A 17,383-nucleotide genomic window follows, 5' to 3' on the forward strand; every position below is an offset into this window, starting at 1 on the left:
AAAGTAAAATGGTTACAATTCAATTACATTAAAATTTAACCTTTAGTACTTCCCAAAGAGAAAGACTACAGAAGACTAGGGTTGTATAATCCAAGTGTTAAGTGTCATAAAATTAGCAAATGCTAGAAACACTCATCAGAAAAAGACTCATTCCAATGAATAATCAATATCTAAAATTTTAACACTGTTTCTCCCTTCACAGATGTCACCTGACCTGTTGCATCTGCAGCTTTGTGCATTCCAATAAAAATTGTCACCTCTGGATCTGCCGGTAGCACCCTTGCCTCAGAGTTAGAAGATTGCAATTCACGGCCCAACTTATACACAAGCATAAATATCAAAGCTTATACCATTGCAGTGACGAGAAAGTGCTCTGCTGTCAGAGTCACAGGCTTTCAGATGAGGTACAATACAGAGGCCTATTCTGTCCCCTCAGGTAGTAAATCAAGAAAAACACCCATGTCATCACTTCAAAGAGGAGCAGGGAAGTTCTTATATTGTAGCTAATATTCATACTGAAATAGTCAGATCACAATCAGTACGATTTCAGAATGCCAACATTTTTCCAATGAAAGCAAGGCAATCTTCAATGAGATGATGTCATACAAACACTGGCAATACTGTGACAGACAACCCTGTAATCTTTTCAAGATTGGCTTTCTAATGATGTTCACTTGTCTAAGAACTCAGAAAATATACAATCCTGCTTGAAGAAATTTCTCCTCATCTCAATCCTAATTAGTTGCTTCCTTATTCTGAAGCGGCACATCACCAACAGCAAGTCCCTCTCTCCCTGGGACTAATTCTGGACTGTTCAGTCAAGGAGAAGCACACCTTCAGCATCCACAGGTGGCACAGTGGGACAACTAGTAGATACTGCCTCCCAGTTCCAGCAACCTGGGTTCAATCCTGACCTTGCGTGATGGCACATTTTTACAGACAGTAATTGACATGCAAGGCACCAATGAAGAAAATATCACAGCAGTGGTCTGAGGAGGCTGAAGGTCTATTTCAGGACTGCCTTGTGTGGCTGGACTGGAACACTGTGAAGACCACTTCAGATCCGAGGCCATCAGGATGGATGACCCCGCACTATACATGAAGGCCAAGTATGACCTCCATAAAGCTATATCAGGGATGCCAAGAGAGAATACCAGAACAAGCTATAGGCTCAATTCAATCAATTGGATGACTGTGGCAGGGCCTGAACACCATCAAAGGCTACAAGCCAAAATCAGGGGTGATCTCTGGCAACAACGCATCTCTATCAGATGAACTCAATGTCTTATACACCTGTTCTGAGCAGGCAAGCAAAATTCCACAAAGGCACGTCCCCTATCTGCCACTGGCTTTGTCCCTTACATCTCAGTGGCAGAAGTCAGATCTGCTTTCACGTACGTAAACTTTCGAGAAGCAGTCAGCCCAGATGGAGTCCCTGGTTGGGTTCTGGAATCATGCACCAATCAACTGGTCACCGTCTCTGCTGACATCTTTAACCTCTCACTTCAACAGTCTACTGTCCCCATCTGCTTTAAGGAAACCGCCATCAATCCAGACTCCAAGAAAAGTAAAGTGTCCTGTCTCGATGACTACCCACCTGCAGTTCTAACCTTGACCATAATGAAGTGCCAGTTTCCCAGACAATCTACTCCTTGCAATTTGTGTGCAGGACACCATCTCCCTTGCACTACATTCAGCTCTGGATCACAGTGACAATAAGAATACATATGTCAGGATGTTATTCATTGGCTACACCTCAGCCTTCAACACCATAATACTAAATAAGCTCATTTCTAAACTCCTAGTCCTTGGCCTTGGGGCCCCCATCTGCAACTGTCTCCCAGACTTCCTGATTGGTAGACCTCAGTTACAGTCGATCACAACATCTCATCCACTCTGACCCTCAACACTGGTGCTCCCCAGGGTTGTGTTCTCAGTCCCCTGCTCTACTTCCTGTATACCCATGACTGTGTGGCCAGATTCAGCACCAACTTGATCTTCTAGTTTGCCAGTGATACCACTGTTACTGGCTGGATCAACAAAATGATGAGATGGAGTACAGGAAAGAGATCACAAACCTTGTGTCATAGTGTCAGAACAAAAAACTAGCCCTTAACATCAACAGGACATTGGTTGTTGATCTAAGGGTTGGGGGGGGGGGGGGGGTGGTGGTGGAATGTGAGCACAACCCTGCCTTCACCAACAGAGCTGCTGTACAGATGGTCAACAGCATCAGTTTCTTTGGCATCCATATCTCTTGCAACCTCATCTGGTTCCTTCACACTAATACAGCGATCAAGAAAGCGCATCGGCGTATTTACTTTCTTTGGCTTCTGAGAAGATTTGGCATGTCTACGAGGATTCTCCCAAACTTCTACAGATGCACCATAGAAAGTATCCTGATGGCTGCATCTCAGCCTGCTACGGCAACTGCTCTGCTCTTGACCGACAGAACCTGCAAAGAATAATTAAACACAGCCCAGTCTACCTTCACAGTGCATTGCTTCAGGAAGGCCAGTAGAATCATCAGGGATGCCTGCCACCCTGGCCATTCCTTTTTCTCTCTTCTACCTTCTGGGAGAAGATACAGAAGCTTGAAAGCCATCCAGACTTAGGAACAGCTTCTTCCCCACTGCTATCAGACTTCTGAACCAATCACCGCTCTCACACCTCCTTCCTGGTTCTGCTAACACATTCTCATACTCTTAACTCTACCTCTCTGTTATTCTATTATTGTCATTTTAGCGTTTCTTTTTGCACTACTTCAGATTACACTACAATCTTTGCACCCTTCTGCTGTTTTGCATTCGGTATATTTATTGTTGTATTTGTATTTATTATTACTGTTTACTCTATGAGCTTCATGTGAACAAGGGATTTCATTACATCCTGGTGTATGTGACAACTATTCTATCTACCCTTGTGACCAAATAGGTTTCCTCCAGGTATTCTGGTTTTCTCCACATCCCAAAGACATGCAGGCTAAAGTGACAATAATGCTAATTGGGCACTGTAAATTGCCCCTAATGTAGCTATGTGGTAGAATTTGGAGGCAGTTGAGGGGAGCAAGGGGAAATGAAAAGGGACTTGTGTAAATGGGTGCTTGATATACTGCATGGACTCAGTGGGCCAAAGGGTCCATTTTCCTGACGTAGACTCTTATGACCTTTTCAACTCTTCAAATCTTGTATGTTTCAATTCATTCTCTTGTTGTTAATCCCATCTCAGAAATTTTGCTACACCTGCCCCACTTTAAGATAAAGATACAAAAAAAAGCACACCATAGTCCATATATCATCTTACATAATTGCAACACTTCCTTCCTCTTGAATTGCAGCTCCCTGTATCCTATTTGCCTTCCTGAGCGCTTTCTGTAACTACATGTTAACTTTGTGATTCACGGACAAGGACATCCAAATCTTTTTGAATACTATCACATCAATCACTCCCAGACATAAAGGAGTTGACAAACCCAAATGATTGCTCGACAAGCAGTGAGGATGAAGAGTTATGGATTTGCCTAATGCCCTTGATAAGTATTCATTAGGGTAATGATCTGTGTTCTTGCAACTATGTACTCTCTTTACAAATACCCTGAACAGGCATTGCAGAAAGAATATTTTCACCTTTCACATAAAGACCAATTTTACAGTTATACTCTTCCTTCACATCAATGTCTGTGGTTAATACTTCACATTAACAAAGTGTCAATACAAGCTTAAAGTAACATTAGCCATCTAATTCAGCAACAGATTAAAATAGCAAAGAATTAAATCCACTTATGCAAACTGTTTCAAGCCTTTTTAAAATCATCAGCCAGCTGAAACTCAATATATAGCAGATAATCAGAAGAAAAGTCATAAACAAGTTCAGCTTTTACTCCAAGACCTACTGTAAATCCCATTCCCATAAACATAAAGGGGATCTCATTATAACAAAATAGCCAACATTGTTCATTTCCTTTAGGTTAAAATGTGTCAACCACAATTGAGCTGATTTTTCAATGTGAACAGATGTCAAGCCATAATGAACCAAGGACATCAATGAATGTGTAATTCATTGCAGACAACACTTCTGTCACAGTGTGAAACAAGATCGACATAATGGTCTTGAAAAGGAGACAGAACTATTGGGTCGTGATTAGTTACATGTTCAGTCATTGAAGTTATTCTTTTCAAAAATGGTGAACAAATTGAGCAACTGAAAGTTTTGTGGTACTCTAATTTCCAGAGGTCATCTTGACAATAACAGATGTCAAGCCATAATGACCAAGGACATCAATAAAGATCTCAACTTTCCAGAACAACATGTGGAGAAAGCCAGGACTGGAAAGATTAACAAACATAATTCCACTACCTGTAATGAAAATGTGATGAATATTTCTCAGTAAACCTACTAAGAGACAGAGTACATCAAAGAACTGGTAAAATGACATGAAACAGATGCAGATCAGATTTTGCATTTGATAGTACTTCTTGTCAGAATGCTGACATACATTTAAAATAATCTCCATGTCCACTGCTGGCATTTTCAACATTGAAAGACTGCAGAGTAACAAAGAGTAGGGTGATAAGAGATACAAGATATCTTTATTTTATATATATATATATATATATACACACACATATATAAATAATGTTGCATAATTATGCACCAGTCACAGGTCAGTGCTTGCAGAATACATGCAAGTTAGGATTCAAAGATGTCAGTATTATATCAATACTTGTGCTGTCCAGCACATCATCCTCACCAGGAGAGATCAAACACAAGAAGCTGAATTATCTCCCAGCAGCACCAATGATTTCTATTCAGTTTATTGAATAAATACTAACCTCTATCTACTCAAGAGTACATTTCTATTGAAGGTAGCCTCGCAAGTAGTATCTAAATGCATCTTAAAGATTCATATCATTCATAGCCTTAAACAACTCAATACACTTAACATGTTTGCAATATTAATGTAGTGTGCCCTAACATAGTATAAGAAATCAGTTACATTTAATTCATCACACAAAAATTTTGTGCTAATAATGTAATTCACTGATTGTTTTTGGTAACAATTAAAAGTGAGCAAATCAGGCAGATCATTAGAAGGTGGTTAGCATGTTTTCAAAATGCATTAATATGCAAGTAACGTAGATTCTTCCCTACCTGACTTTCTGTTTGAGTGACACCATCTTGCATACATTACTGAGTCCTTTGCATATGTGAACTCTCTGCAACTAAGTATAATTTAGCACCAATTTTGCACTATGGCTTACCACTGTGGATGAAGTAAATAATGAGTTAAAGATAAATTAATACAAATTATCAGCCACAGTATTTACTTTTGTACACAAGTCAAGAGTGGTTTTGAGAGCTGGAAATCCTAGATTTACTGGAAAATTGCTCATATTATAACACATAACTTTCATGTACGCTTATGAAATGGCCACCTTCCCATTCAGAAAAGTCACAATCCTGTTGTGCTCTTACCATGGAGCACTAATGGTTACCCAGCTGTGTGTTTCCTCATTTTGAGAAAGAATCTCAGGTCTTTTGTCCAGAGAAAGCGCAAAGTCACAACCAACAGGCATATCAAACGTGTCATCAATTAAAACAAGAGATTAGTGAAGAATCAAGTTCAGCAAAAATGAGGAGTTCCAGCCCACGACTCCCAAGGACCTCACAGTTTAAAATGTCAAGCAAAATGCCTCCTGTTTTATCTTATGTTTAAGCTTCCCACTCAAACTCAGAGAAGAAAATATAGTACAGTGATTCAGAATACACGAGCTCTACTGAAAATCACAGATAGACAATGTTTCAAAGTTAAAAGCAATATATTAAATACAATATTAAAACATAAATCCTTGCTATGCCATACAGTAGTATTGGACTCAATTAACCTTTCTATTAAGTGCCGAGCAAAACACAGCTAATCCTGTGATATGCCATATACAACTACTGCTCTATCTAGGATTATTTAGAAAATTAATCCTAACTCCTTGTGATGGTAGTAACTGCATGATATATGATGTTATATTACAAAAGCAAAAGATTTAGGGCACCAAAGCTCACTTTACAACAGACTGCATCTTCGCAGGTTACCACACATCCAGGTCATCCAGGCACCCATTTCAAAACAAAATGTGCTGGGGAATTTCTGCTCCACCACCCTGTTGGGCACAGAGATCCAAACACACATAAGACCTTGAGTGAATGCATTTTTCCTCCACAGCCCCTAAATCTTCCACCCATTTCCCTAAATCTATGCCCCACTAGTTTCTGATCCCTCTACTGAGGGATACGAGGTCCCTATTTACCTTATCCAGAGGTTTCAATTAGTTCATTTAGAGCCTCTATTAGTTCTCCCCTCTACTTCCTGTGTTACAAAGAAAATAATCTCAATTTAGCCCATCATTGATTACAACTAAAACTCCAGCCCTATCAATATCCCCTCTCATTCACTGCAGTACTTTTAATAGCATTAATCATCACTGTCCAATTAAGTAAACCACATTGTGTTACACTATGAGTGTAATGTGACTGATATCCCTTGAATTGCTGTCAATGCATCTTGAACTGATTTCCATTGGAAAATCTAAAGAAAAGAGAACATCTTATATTTTAAACATCAACTGAAGGATGTAAAGGTCTCAACACGTACACTAAGTCTTCATTATCCATGAAGGATGGGGCGCAGACTTCATAGAATCATAGAACAGTACAGCGCAATACAGGCCCTTCAGCCCACAATGTTGTGCCGACCTTTAAACATCACCTAAGACTATCTAACCTCTACCTCCCCCATATCCCTCTATTTTAAATTCATCCATTTGCTTATCTAGCAATCTCTTGAATTTGACCAACGTACCTGCCTCCACCCCAGGCAGTGCATTCCATGCCCCAACCACTCTCTGTGTAAAAAAACCTCCCTCTGATATCTCCCTTGAACTTCCCACCCATTACTTTAAAGCCATGCCCTCTTGTATTGAGCATTGGTGCCCTGGGAAAGAGGTGTTGGCTATCCACTCTATCTATTCCTCTTAATATTTTGTATACCTCTATCATGTCTCCCCTCATCCTCCTTCTCTCCAAAGAGTAAAGCCCTAGCTCCCTTAGTCTCTCCTCATAATGCATATTCTCCAAACCAGGCAGCATCCTGGTAAATCTCCTCTGCACCCTTTCCAACACTTCCACATCCTTCCCATAATGAGGCGACCAGAACTGGACACAGTACTCCAAGTGTGGTCTAACCAAAGTTTTGTAGAGCTGCAACATTACCTCGTGTCTCCTAAACTCGATCCCACGACTTATGAATGCTAACATCCCATAAGCTTTCTTCACTACCCTATCCACCTGTGAGGCAACTTTCAGGAATCTGTGGATATGAATCCCTAGATCCCTCTGCTCCTCCACACTACCCAGAATCCTGCCATTAACTTTGTACTCTGCCTTGGAGTTTGTCCTTCCAAAGTGTACCACCTCACACTTCTCCGGATTGAACTCCATCTGCCACTTCTCAGCCCAGCTCTGCATCCTATCAATGTCCCTCTGCAATCTTTGACAATCCTCCACACTATCCACAACATCACCAACCTTTGTGTCATCTGCAAACTTGCCAACCCACCCTTCTACCCCCTCATCCGAGTCATTAATAAAAATCACAAAAAGCAGAGGTCCCAGAGCCAATCCTTGTGGGACACCGCTAGTCATAGCCCTCCAATCTGAATGCACTCTTCCACCGCAACCCTCTGCTTTCTACAGGCAAGCCAATTCTGAGTCCACACAGTCAAGCTTCCCTGGATCCCATGCCCTCTGACCTTCTGAAGAAGCCTACCATGTGGAACCTTGTCAAATGCCTTACTGAAAGCCATGTAGACCACATCTACTACACCACCCTCATCAATCTTCCTGGTCACCTCCTCAAAGAATCCTATCAGGCTTGTGAGACATGATCTGCCCTTCACAAAGCCATGCTGGCTGTCCCTGATCAGACCATGATTCTCTAAATGCCCACAGATAACAAAAAAACTCAGACAGTCCTAAGGACCTCTTCTTTGTACTCAATATTTCAAATAAGCAAATATATTCTATAATGTTCCAAACACATTAACACACATCAACAAGCTGATTAAAATGTTTAAAGACCTAAAAAGAAAGTTATATTAGCTAACACGTTACTTCCATTAAAACTTACACAGAGTGATCGGCGAGATTAACAAAGCCCAATGTCTATTAGAGCAGGGAGCGATTTGGCACTAGTGGTAGGGAAACTGATTGCCAGTTTTTATACATTGATCAATTCCTCAATATGTACAGGCATACTTGTTAGAAAAAAAATGACATGGGACCAAGTATGTGGATCCACAGAGAGCAAATCAGCAAATAATGAAGACTCACTGTACTTGCATTTGTCACTACCTCAGCCAATAAACGGGAAAAACTAAGTAGCTACAACTCTTGAAATCAGTCAGTCTAAAAAAAAGTTCAAGCAGTTGAGAGGAAGGTTACTCCAGTTCAGAAACTGACCTAACTCCCCAAAGCCTATCCACCATCTACAAGGCTCAAGTCAGGAGTGTGGTGGAATACTCTCCACTTGCCTGGATGAGTGCAGCTTCAATAACATTCAAGTAGTACAACACCATACAGAACATAGCAGTCCACTTGATAGGTACCCCATTCACAACCATTCACTCACTCAGTCACCGATCCATAGTAGCAGCAGTTCGTACCATTTACAAGATGCACTGCATCAACTCACCAAGACTCCTTAGACAGCACCTTCCAAACCCACAACCTCTACTAGCTAGAAGGACAAGGCCAGCAAAAGCATGGGGAACACCACCACCTGGAAGTTGCCCTCCAAGCCACACAGATGCTGACTTGGAAATATTTTGCCATTCCTTCACTGTCACTGGGTCAAAATCCTGGAACTCCCTCCCTAACAGTATTGTAGGTACACTCACACCTCAAGGACTGCAGCAGTTCAAGAAATCAGCTCACCACCACCTTCTCATGGGCAATTAAGGATGGGCAATTAAATGCTGGCTCAGCCTGTGAAGCCCACATCTCTCAAATTCATTTTTAAAAAGTGCTAAGTAAATCACTGTCATTAACTGCGTGTCCACAAAAGCAAGCCTCCTGTATTAAATGAGACCATGCTGGAGTGGATGAGGTCAAAAATCCATATTTTTTTGCCACCATCCACCCTGACAGCTACCAACGCAGCTGAACCTGTGATCACAGAGGGCATAAGATCAGTCTTCCGGAGAGTGAACACGAGGAAAACACCTGGCCCAGATGGTGTCCCAGGCCGCGTGCTCAGATCTTGTGCTGATCAGCTGGCAGAAGTATTTGCGGACATATTCAACCTCTCCCTGCTTCAAGCTCAGGTTCCCTCCTGTTTTAAGAAGATCTCTATCATCGCGGAAAAGCAAGGTAACATGCCTCAATGACTACCGACCAGTGGCTCTGACATCCACCATGATGAAGTGCTTTGAGAAGTTGGTCATGGCACACATCAACTCCAGCCTACCAGACAACCTGGACACACCGCAATTCGCCTATCGGCAAAACAGGTCTACAGCGGGTGCCATCTCCCTGGCCCTACACTCAGCTCTGGAGCATCTGGACAGTAAAGACACATACGTTAGACTATTGTTTATTGACTACAGCTCTGCCTTCAATACAATAATTCCAAGCAAGCTTGTCACCAAACTCTGAGACCTAGGACTCAACATCTCCCTCTGTAACTGAATCCTTGACTTTCTAACAAACAGACCGCAATCAGTGAGGATAGGCAGCAATACCTCCGGCACGATTATTCTCAACACTGGTGCCCCACAAGGCTGTGTCCTCAGCCCTCTACTCTACTCCCTATACACTCGCGACTGTGTGGCCAGATTCTGCTAACTCCATCTGCAAGTTTGCAGATGATACCACTGTTGTAGGCCGTATCTCAAACTGCAATGAATCGGAGTACAGGAAGGAGATAGAGAGCTTAGTGCAATGGTGTCATGACAACAACCTTTCCCTCAATGTCAACAAAACTAAAGAGCTGGTCATTGACTTCAGGAAAAGGGGTGGTGTACATGCACCTGTCTACATCAATGGTGCTGAGGTCGAGAGGGTTGAGAGCTTCAAGTTCCTGGGAGCGAACATCACCAACAGCCTGTCCTGGTCAAATCACGTAGATGCCACGGCCAAGAAAGCTCACCAGTGCCTCTACTTCCTCAGGAGGCTAAAGAAATTCGGTTTGTCCCCTTTGACTGTCATCAACTTTTACCGATGCACCATAGAAAGCATCCTATCTGGATGTACACAGCTTGGTATGGCAACTGCTCTGCCCAAGACCGCAAGAAACTGCAGAGAGTTGTGGACACAGCCCAGCACATCACGGACACCAGCCTCCCCTCCTTGGACTCTGTCTTTATCTCTCGTTGTCTTGGTGTAGCAGCCAGCATAATCAAAGACCCCACCCACCCAGGACATTCTCTCTTCTCTCCTCTTCCATCGGGTAGGAGATACAGGAGCCTGAGGACACGTACCACCAGACTAAAGGACAGCTTCTACCCCACTGTGATAAGATTATTGAACAGTTCCCTTATACAATGAGATGGATTATGACCTCACGATCTACCTTGTTGTCACCTTGCACCTTATTGCATTGCACTCTCTCTGTAGCTGTGACACTTTACTCTGTACTGTTATTGTTTTTACCTGTACTATATCAATGCAACTGCACTGTGTAATGAATTGACTTGTACGATCGGTTTGTAAGACAAGATTTTCACTGTACCTCTGTACAAGTGACAATAATAAACCAATACCAATACGCTGGACTCAAAATCCAGAGACAAATTAAAATTTAAAAAAGCAGCAAAAGAATTTAAGTTTAAATTAAAGGATCTGGAACTTCTGGACAATCTCAGTATTGAAAAATCCATCAGGCTCACTGATATCACAGAGAGGTTTCTGCCTTTACTTGATCTAATCAATGTATGACTTGAGATCCACAATTTATTTTCTTCCACCCTCTGAAAATGTCCCACCAAAACTGCAATGTTAAGCTCCTGAAATCCCCACCGTCACAGAAGCTCACTTTCAGCCAGTTTGATTCATTCAACACGTCAAGAAACGGCTGTGAACATTGGATACTGCTAAAGAAATGGGACCAAACAACAATGGATTGTCCAACCAGATGTCCACTCAACTCTTATTTTATAGTTACAAGCATAATAGGAGCTACTTGGCAATCCCTCACCCATCTTGCCAAACTCAAGAGTTCAGTAACAAACATCACTCCCCAAAATCCTGGGCAGTTCCACACTGCTTTGGTCTCACAGGCACATGGGAGGACATTTGACCAGCCTTTGTATATGCTGACGTAAGCCACTTCACCTCATCCACTAGAGCCTGTTGCTCAATTTAACAAGAGCTTTGATGTAAATATTGTCATTGATCTGCTCTGCCAACAAATACAAGTAGGGCTCAATCAACATAAATTTTAATATTAATTATTGCTAGTCAATCCACTGCATAAAACAACAGCATCTGAGCAAAATTTTAGGTCATCTTTGCCCATTTAGTTTAGTACTTAATCCACTAGTTCAATAACAATTGACAACGTCACCCAAACAGAATACAGGAACAATTGTCAAGGGAAATAGAAATAGCTGAACAGGCGATGAATTTCTTAATTTAGGGCCAGAGCAGATTTTTATGTGGTAGCAGGGGATATTACATTTTGAATAGCTCATTGTGCCCAAGCTGGCTGTGCTTTACAGACCATAGCATGTGTTTCACTTAAGGACTTGAGAATGCATTCCACAGGACAGTGCACTGGGCTGGGTTCTGCACAAAATTCTCATCAATGATAGAGAGGAACTGGTCTCAATTTCAACTGTGCTAGCTTTATCTTAAGTAACTTTCACAAAATGTCAAACAGATTTAGATAAATTAGGTGAATAAACTTGTCTATGCCAGACAGCAACAATCGATTTAATGGTAACAGATTAGGGATGAACCCTGGGATAGTGGTTGATTGCTCCATAACAGGCATAGAAAATGTAAGAAACTCCAACAGTAAACCAAGCAAAATATTTAACTATAGTTAAAAACAGGAAAGCAAATTGGAACTTCACAAACCATGTAGAACCATCAAGCATAAATTATGCTTCTATATATGAGGTATTGGTATAACTGCACTTGTGGTATTGTGCAGTTTTTAATTACTGATCAATGTTAGTTTAGCTCAACAGATGGTGCATACAAGGAAATGCTAAGTTTCAGAGCTTGGAGTTATGAAGACAGGCTGGAAGTTAAAGAAATTTCCCAGTGTTTTTTTCCATCAAATTGACTAATTTTTTGTTTACTTCTCCTAGGAGATAATATAAAGGAATGAAGGGTGTACAGGGTTTCCCTGTTGGTTAGGTTAATAAGTGACAGACTTATTCTAATATATCATTTCAAAAATTGAAATTGCTCCACTTGCCCCCACCTCAAAAGTCCCATTCCTTCCCAGGATCTCACAGACCCATGGGCCTTCTGCCATTCAGCAGTCAAAAAATCCCAGAGGGGTTTGAGAAGCTGGAAGTAAAGGCTATTACGAAAAGCTGGGAAATTCAGTCTTCAGTGGTATAGCAAGGGGACTGCTGCAATGGAAAGGCACTCAGAAGGTCAGTGATCACATTTCTCTACCACCTTCCGATCTGGAACAAAAGTACAAGCTTTTACAGAAGAAACTGTATACACACAGATAGTGAAGACTTGTGCTCCAGACATAACTGCTGTTAGAGTACAGTTACAACACTGGCATCTACTGGCAATGTGGAAGATTACCCAGATACCTCCTATTCATAGAACAGGACAAATCCAATCTGACTAATTACCACCCAATTAATCTAGTCTCAACTATCACAGAAGTTGTAATCCATAGAGCTATCAAATGGCATATAGTCCCCAGTAACCTGCTCACAAATGATCAGTTACGTTTTTGTCAGGATCACTCTGCTCATTACAATTTTGGTCCAAACATGGAGCAAAGGACCGAATTCCAGAGACAAGGTGATGTCTTTATAATCAGGGTATAATGTGAGAGAGTATGGCATCAAGAAACACGAAGAAAACTGAAGTTAATAGACTGCAAGAGAAAACCTCTCAAGATGGGAGTCATACCTTGTACATTAGAGGTTTTGGTTTTTGGAGATCAAGCAACTCAACATCAGGAATTCACTGAATGAGTTCTTGAGGACAGTACTCAAAATGAAAATGCTTTGCTACTTTAATTACTGCCTTTTGCCATGGTAAGTGAGGATACTTCCTGCCGATTAAGTGTACAATTCCATTTGCAAATCACAAAAAAAGCATCCCATGCTTCCTGCAACATGACCTAGGTAACATCCAAGCAGGTAGCAAACAACTTTAACATCACAGAAGTACTAGGGAATGCTGAACTCCAACAAAGACAATCTAATCATTTACACCAGGTATCCAACAGCAATCATTTACACTAGGTATTCAACTATCCCATCATCAACATTCTGGGGCCATGGGGGTTGCCACCATTGACCAGAAATATAACAGGATCACATGCACAATAACTGCGGCTTCAAGAGGTCAGAGTTTGGGTATATTTTAGTACGTTACTCATCATCCATCTCCTCAAAGCTCATTCACCATCTACAAGGCACAAGTCAGGAGTGAGATGGCACAATCTGTACTTTCCTAAATGGCTCGAGGTCAAACAATACTCAATAAACCCACCGACATACAGAAGAAAGCAGCCCACTAGACTGGCAGCCATTCTTACTCCTCGTACATTCTACTCCTCCACCACCATGCAGCAGTGGATATCACCTATAAGATGCACTGAACTTATAAATACTTCTTTGACAGGGTATCTCCCAAACTCACAAGCTATCACCAAGGAGAATAAGGGCAGAGGCACATGTGAACACCTGCAGGTCCCCCTGGTCCTTGCATATCACCTTGTCCTGGCAATATATTGTTTTTCCTTCACCTGACCTAGGATCTACTCCCTCCTCGGCGGCACTCGGATCTACTCCCTTCTCGACAGCACTCGGATCTACTCATCCTCAAAGAATAACTGAACTATGGAAAGCCTTTCAGGTGGAAATGTTTCAGCTAGTCTAGGTACATTCCCAATAGGGAGGAGGATAGGAAAATTAGAGCCAGAGCTCCATGGAGGACCAAAAAGATAGAAATTAAAATGGACAGCAAAAAAGTACATAACAGACTCCATGTTAAGAAAAGTGAGATCCCAGTTGATTGAAGAAAGTTCAGAGGAAAAATGACAGGCAAAGAGGGAGCGCAGAAAAAAATTGGCATAAAAAGAAGGAAATCCAAAAATATTCTCTTGGCATGTGAACAGGAAAGCTTGTATGTGGAGAAGTGGGACCAACAAGAGACCAAAAGAAAATCTGCTCATGAAGGCAGAGCGCATGGCCATGGTAACAAATGAGTACTTTCCATCAGCTTTACTAAGGAAGAACTTACTGCTGGAGTCTCAAAAAAACTATATAGTTGAGATTCTAGATGAACCTACAATTGATAAACAGGAGGTACTAGGAAAGGTTAGCAGGCCTTTAAAGTGGATAAATCATCTGATCCAGAGGATGCAGTGGGCATGTACTCGACGGGGTTCAAAAGGATGAGGGTGGGATCTCTTTGAAACCTACTGAATACTGAGTCTTGGATCAAGTGGATGTGGAGAGGATGTTTCCAGTAGTAGGAGTGTCCAGGGTTCGAAGGCACAGCCTCAGAATAAAGGGACGTCCCTTTAGAACTGAGATGAGGAGGAATTTCTTCAGCCAGAGGGTGGTGGATCTGTGGAATTCATTGCCACAGAGAGCTGTGCAGGCCAAGTCATTGGGTGTATTTAAGGCAGAGATTGATAGGTTCTTGATTGGTGAGGGAGTTAAGCGTTATGGGGAGAAGACAGGAGAATGGAGCTGAGAGAAAATAAAACAGCCATGATTGAATGGCAGATCAGACTCGATGGGCTTAATGGCCTAATTCTACTCCTATATCTTATGGTCTTATGGAAGGAATGAAACTGCAAAGGCACTGGTTGTAATGCCCCGCACATCTATAACAGTGAATGGGTGGTGTTTCAAGTCTAGAAAATTGTGCGTGTTACACCTTTGTTCACAATAAAGGTGTAACTACACACCAGTCAGTTTAACCTCAGTGGTAGAAAGTGTTCTCGAAACCACAAACAGGAAAAGCCAAATCACTTCCAACTAACTTGGAGTGCATTGATGAAATAACAGACAGTCAGTGAGGAAAATATAGTTGACACGATATACATGGTCTTTGATAAATGCCAGATAATAGGCTTGCCACCAAGATTGAATCCCATTAAATAAAAGAGATTACATTGGCAGAGATAGAAAATTGACTATGTAGCAGGAAGCACTAACAGTGATAATTTGTTTGTCAGACTGGAGGGAAGTGCATCATGAAGGTCCCTATTGGTCAGTACTAGCTTCACCGCCATTCTTCCTAATAAAATTTAACATTCAAATTTTTCAGCATTACATTTCATCTGACATTTAGGTGTCCTATCCACCAGCCTATCTCCTTGAGGACTATTATTTTCCTATTATTTTCCTCCTTGCAGTTCACTACCTTTCATCATCTGCAAATCTGCCAAATCAATGATTAATATTCTCTTATAGTTATGAAGACACAGGAGGTCATTCAGCCCATGCTGCACGATGGCATAGTAGTTGATGCTGCTTCCCGAGTCCCATAGACCCAGGTTCGATCCTGACTTTGGATGCTGGCAATGCAAGGTTAACTGGCTGCTGTAAATTACACCTTAGTGTGGGATAATGGAAAAAAGAATCAAAGGGGACTTGATATGTGAGGGAGAACAAGCTTCTGGGATAAAGGGAAATAAGAAGAGAAGGAATGGACTCAGGATTGCTACCATAGGAGCCAGCATTCACCCAATAGGATAAATGACATTTAATATAAGAATTTGACAGTTTATTAATCACTTGGATTTACAAATCTGCAGACAATAAAACCAGAAGACACGAGAAGAGTAAGAGGAAAATAATTAACCTCAAGGAGATATGGGCAGTCTCTGGAGGGGTGGCTAGGCGACAGATAAAATGTAACACTGATAAATGCAAAGTGTTACATTTTCATCAGAAGAATGAGAGGACGCAATATTAAGTAGAGGGCACAAATCAAGAAAGGAGCACAAGAGCAAAGATCTGGGAATATAAGCATGCTGTCCATCGAAAATGGCAAAGCAAATTAAGGAAGTTGTTAAAAAAACACAAATGGGATTCTGGGCTTTATTAAGGCAGAGCACAATAGCAAATAAATCATGATAAACTTTACAAAGCAACTGGAGTATTGAGTCCCATTCTGGGCATCACACTTTAAGATGTGAAAGTTTTAGAGCAGGTGCCAAAACATATTTAGTGAAACAATTCCACAAATGAGCAATTTTAGTTACATAGACAGCCAGGAGTTCTTGGCTTGTTTTTCTTAGAACAGAGGGAGTTGCAAGAGGGTCGAGAGGCATTTAAAATCATCAAGGGTATAGACAGAGTAAATAGAGAGAAACTGTACCCATTAGCAGAAGTATTAACAACAAGGCCAGAATGAAGACAATGGTAAGAACCAAAAGAAAAATGTGGGAACACTTCAAAAAAAAACACACACACATAATGAGTGGCCAGTGCCTCAAATGCACTGCCAGGAATAGCCAAAGAGCCAGGCTACAATGTAGCATTCAAAAGGGAGCTGGGATAACCACCTGAAAATAATGTATTTGCAGGGCTATGTGGAACAGGATGAACTGACCTGCTCTTAAAACTGATCCAATATGGATTTGATGAGCCAAGAGCCTCCTATTGCATTGTAACTTTTCTGTGATCTTGTGAAAGGAGGCTGGTTTCCCTCATGGGGGAATCTAGAACTATATGGCCCTGCTTCAGAACTGGTGTTCTCTCATTTAAAACAGACAAGGAGGAATTTCTGCAAAGGCATAAGTTTTGTAGACAAGGACAATAATCTTTAATTGTGTGTGCTAGAAGCCAGTGAAAGTCAGCGAGGTAGGAGGATGTACAAACAAGATTCAGTAAATAACAAGCAGGGGTAGACAAGCTCAAATTGAAGGTACAGTAGAGTCATGATTTTTGTGAAATAGATTCTACTCTCACTACTATCACATATATTATTATCTTCTGTTAAATCATAAGATCAACAGCCCCTGTTTAGAAAAGGCCATTTTTTTATTCTGCAATAGATTATGGTTATACAAATTCTCATTTATAAACAGTGTTACAAAAAAGCCATCCAGCATCATTATCACTGCAGTTCCAGACCACAGAGATCTGACAAATTACATCTTTATTAC

General features: G+C 41.3%; 1 protein-coding gene across 3 annotated transcripts in view; it reads right to left on the reverse strand.

Annotated features, from left to right (window-relative positions):
- slc36a4 (solute carrier family 36 member 4) overlaps window positions 1-17,383 on the reverse strand; it is a 269,341-nt gene that overhangs the window by 193,897 nt on the left and 58,061 nt on the right. The gene's annotated exons all lie outside the window — the stretch shown is intronic.

This window comes from Pristis pectinata, chromosome 11 (assembly GCF_009764475.1).
Source record: "Pristis pectinata isolate sPriPec2 chromosome 11, sPriPec2.1.pri, whole genome shotgun sequence".
NCBI classification, from domain to species: Eukaryota; Metazoa; Chordata; class Chondrichthyes; order Rhinopristiformes; family Pristidae; genus Pristis; species Pristis pectinata.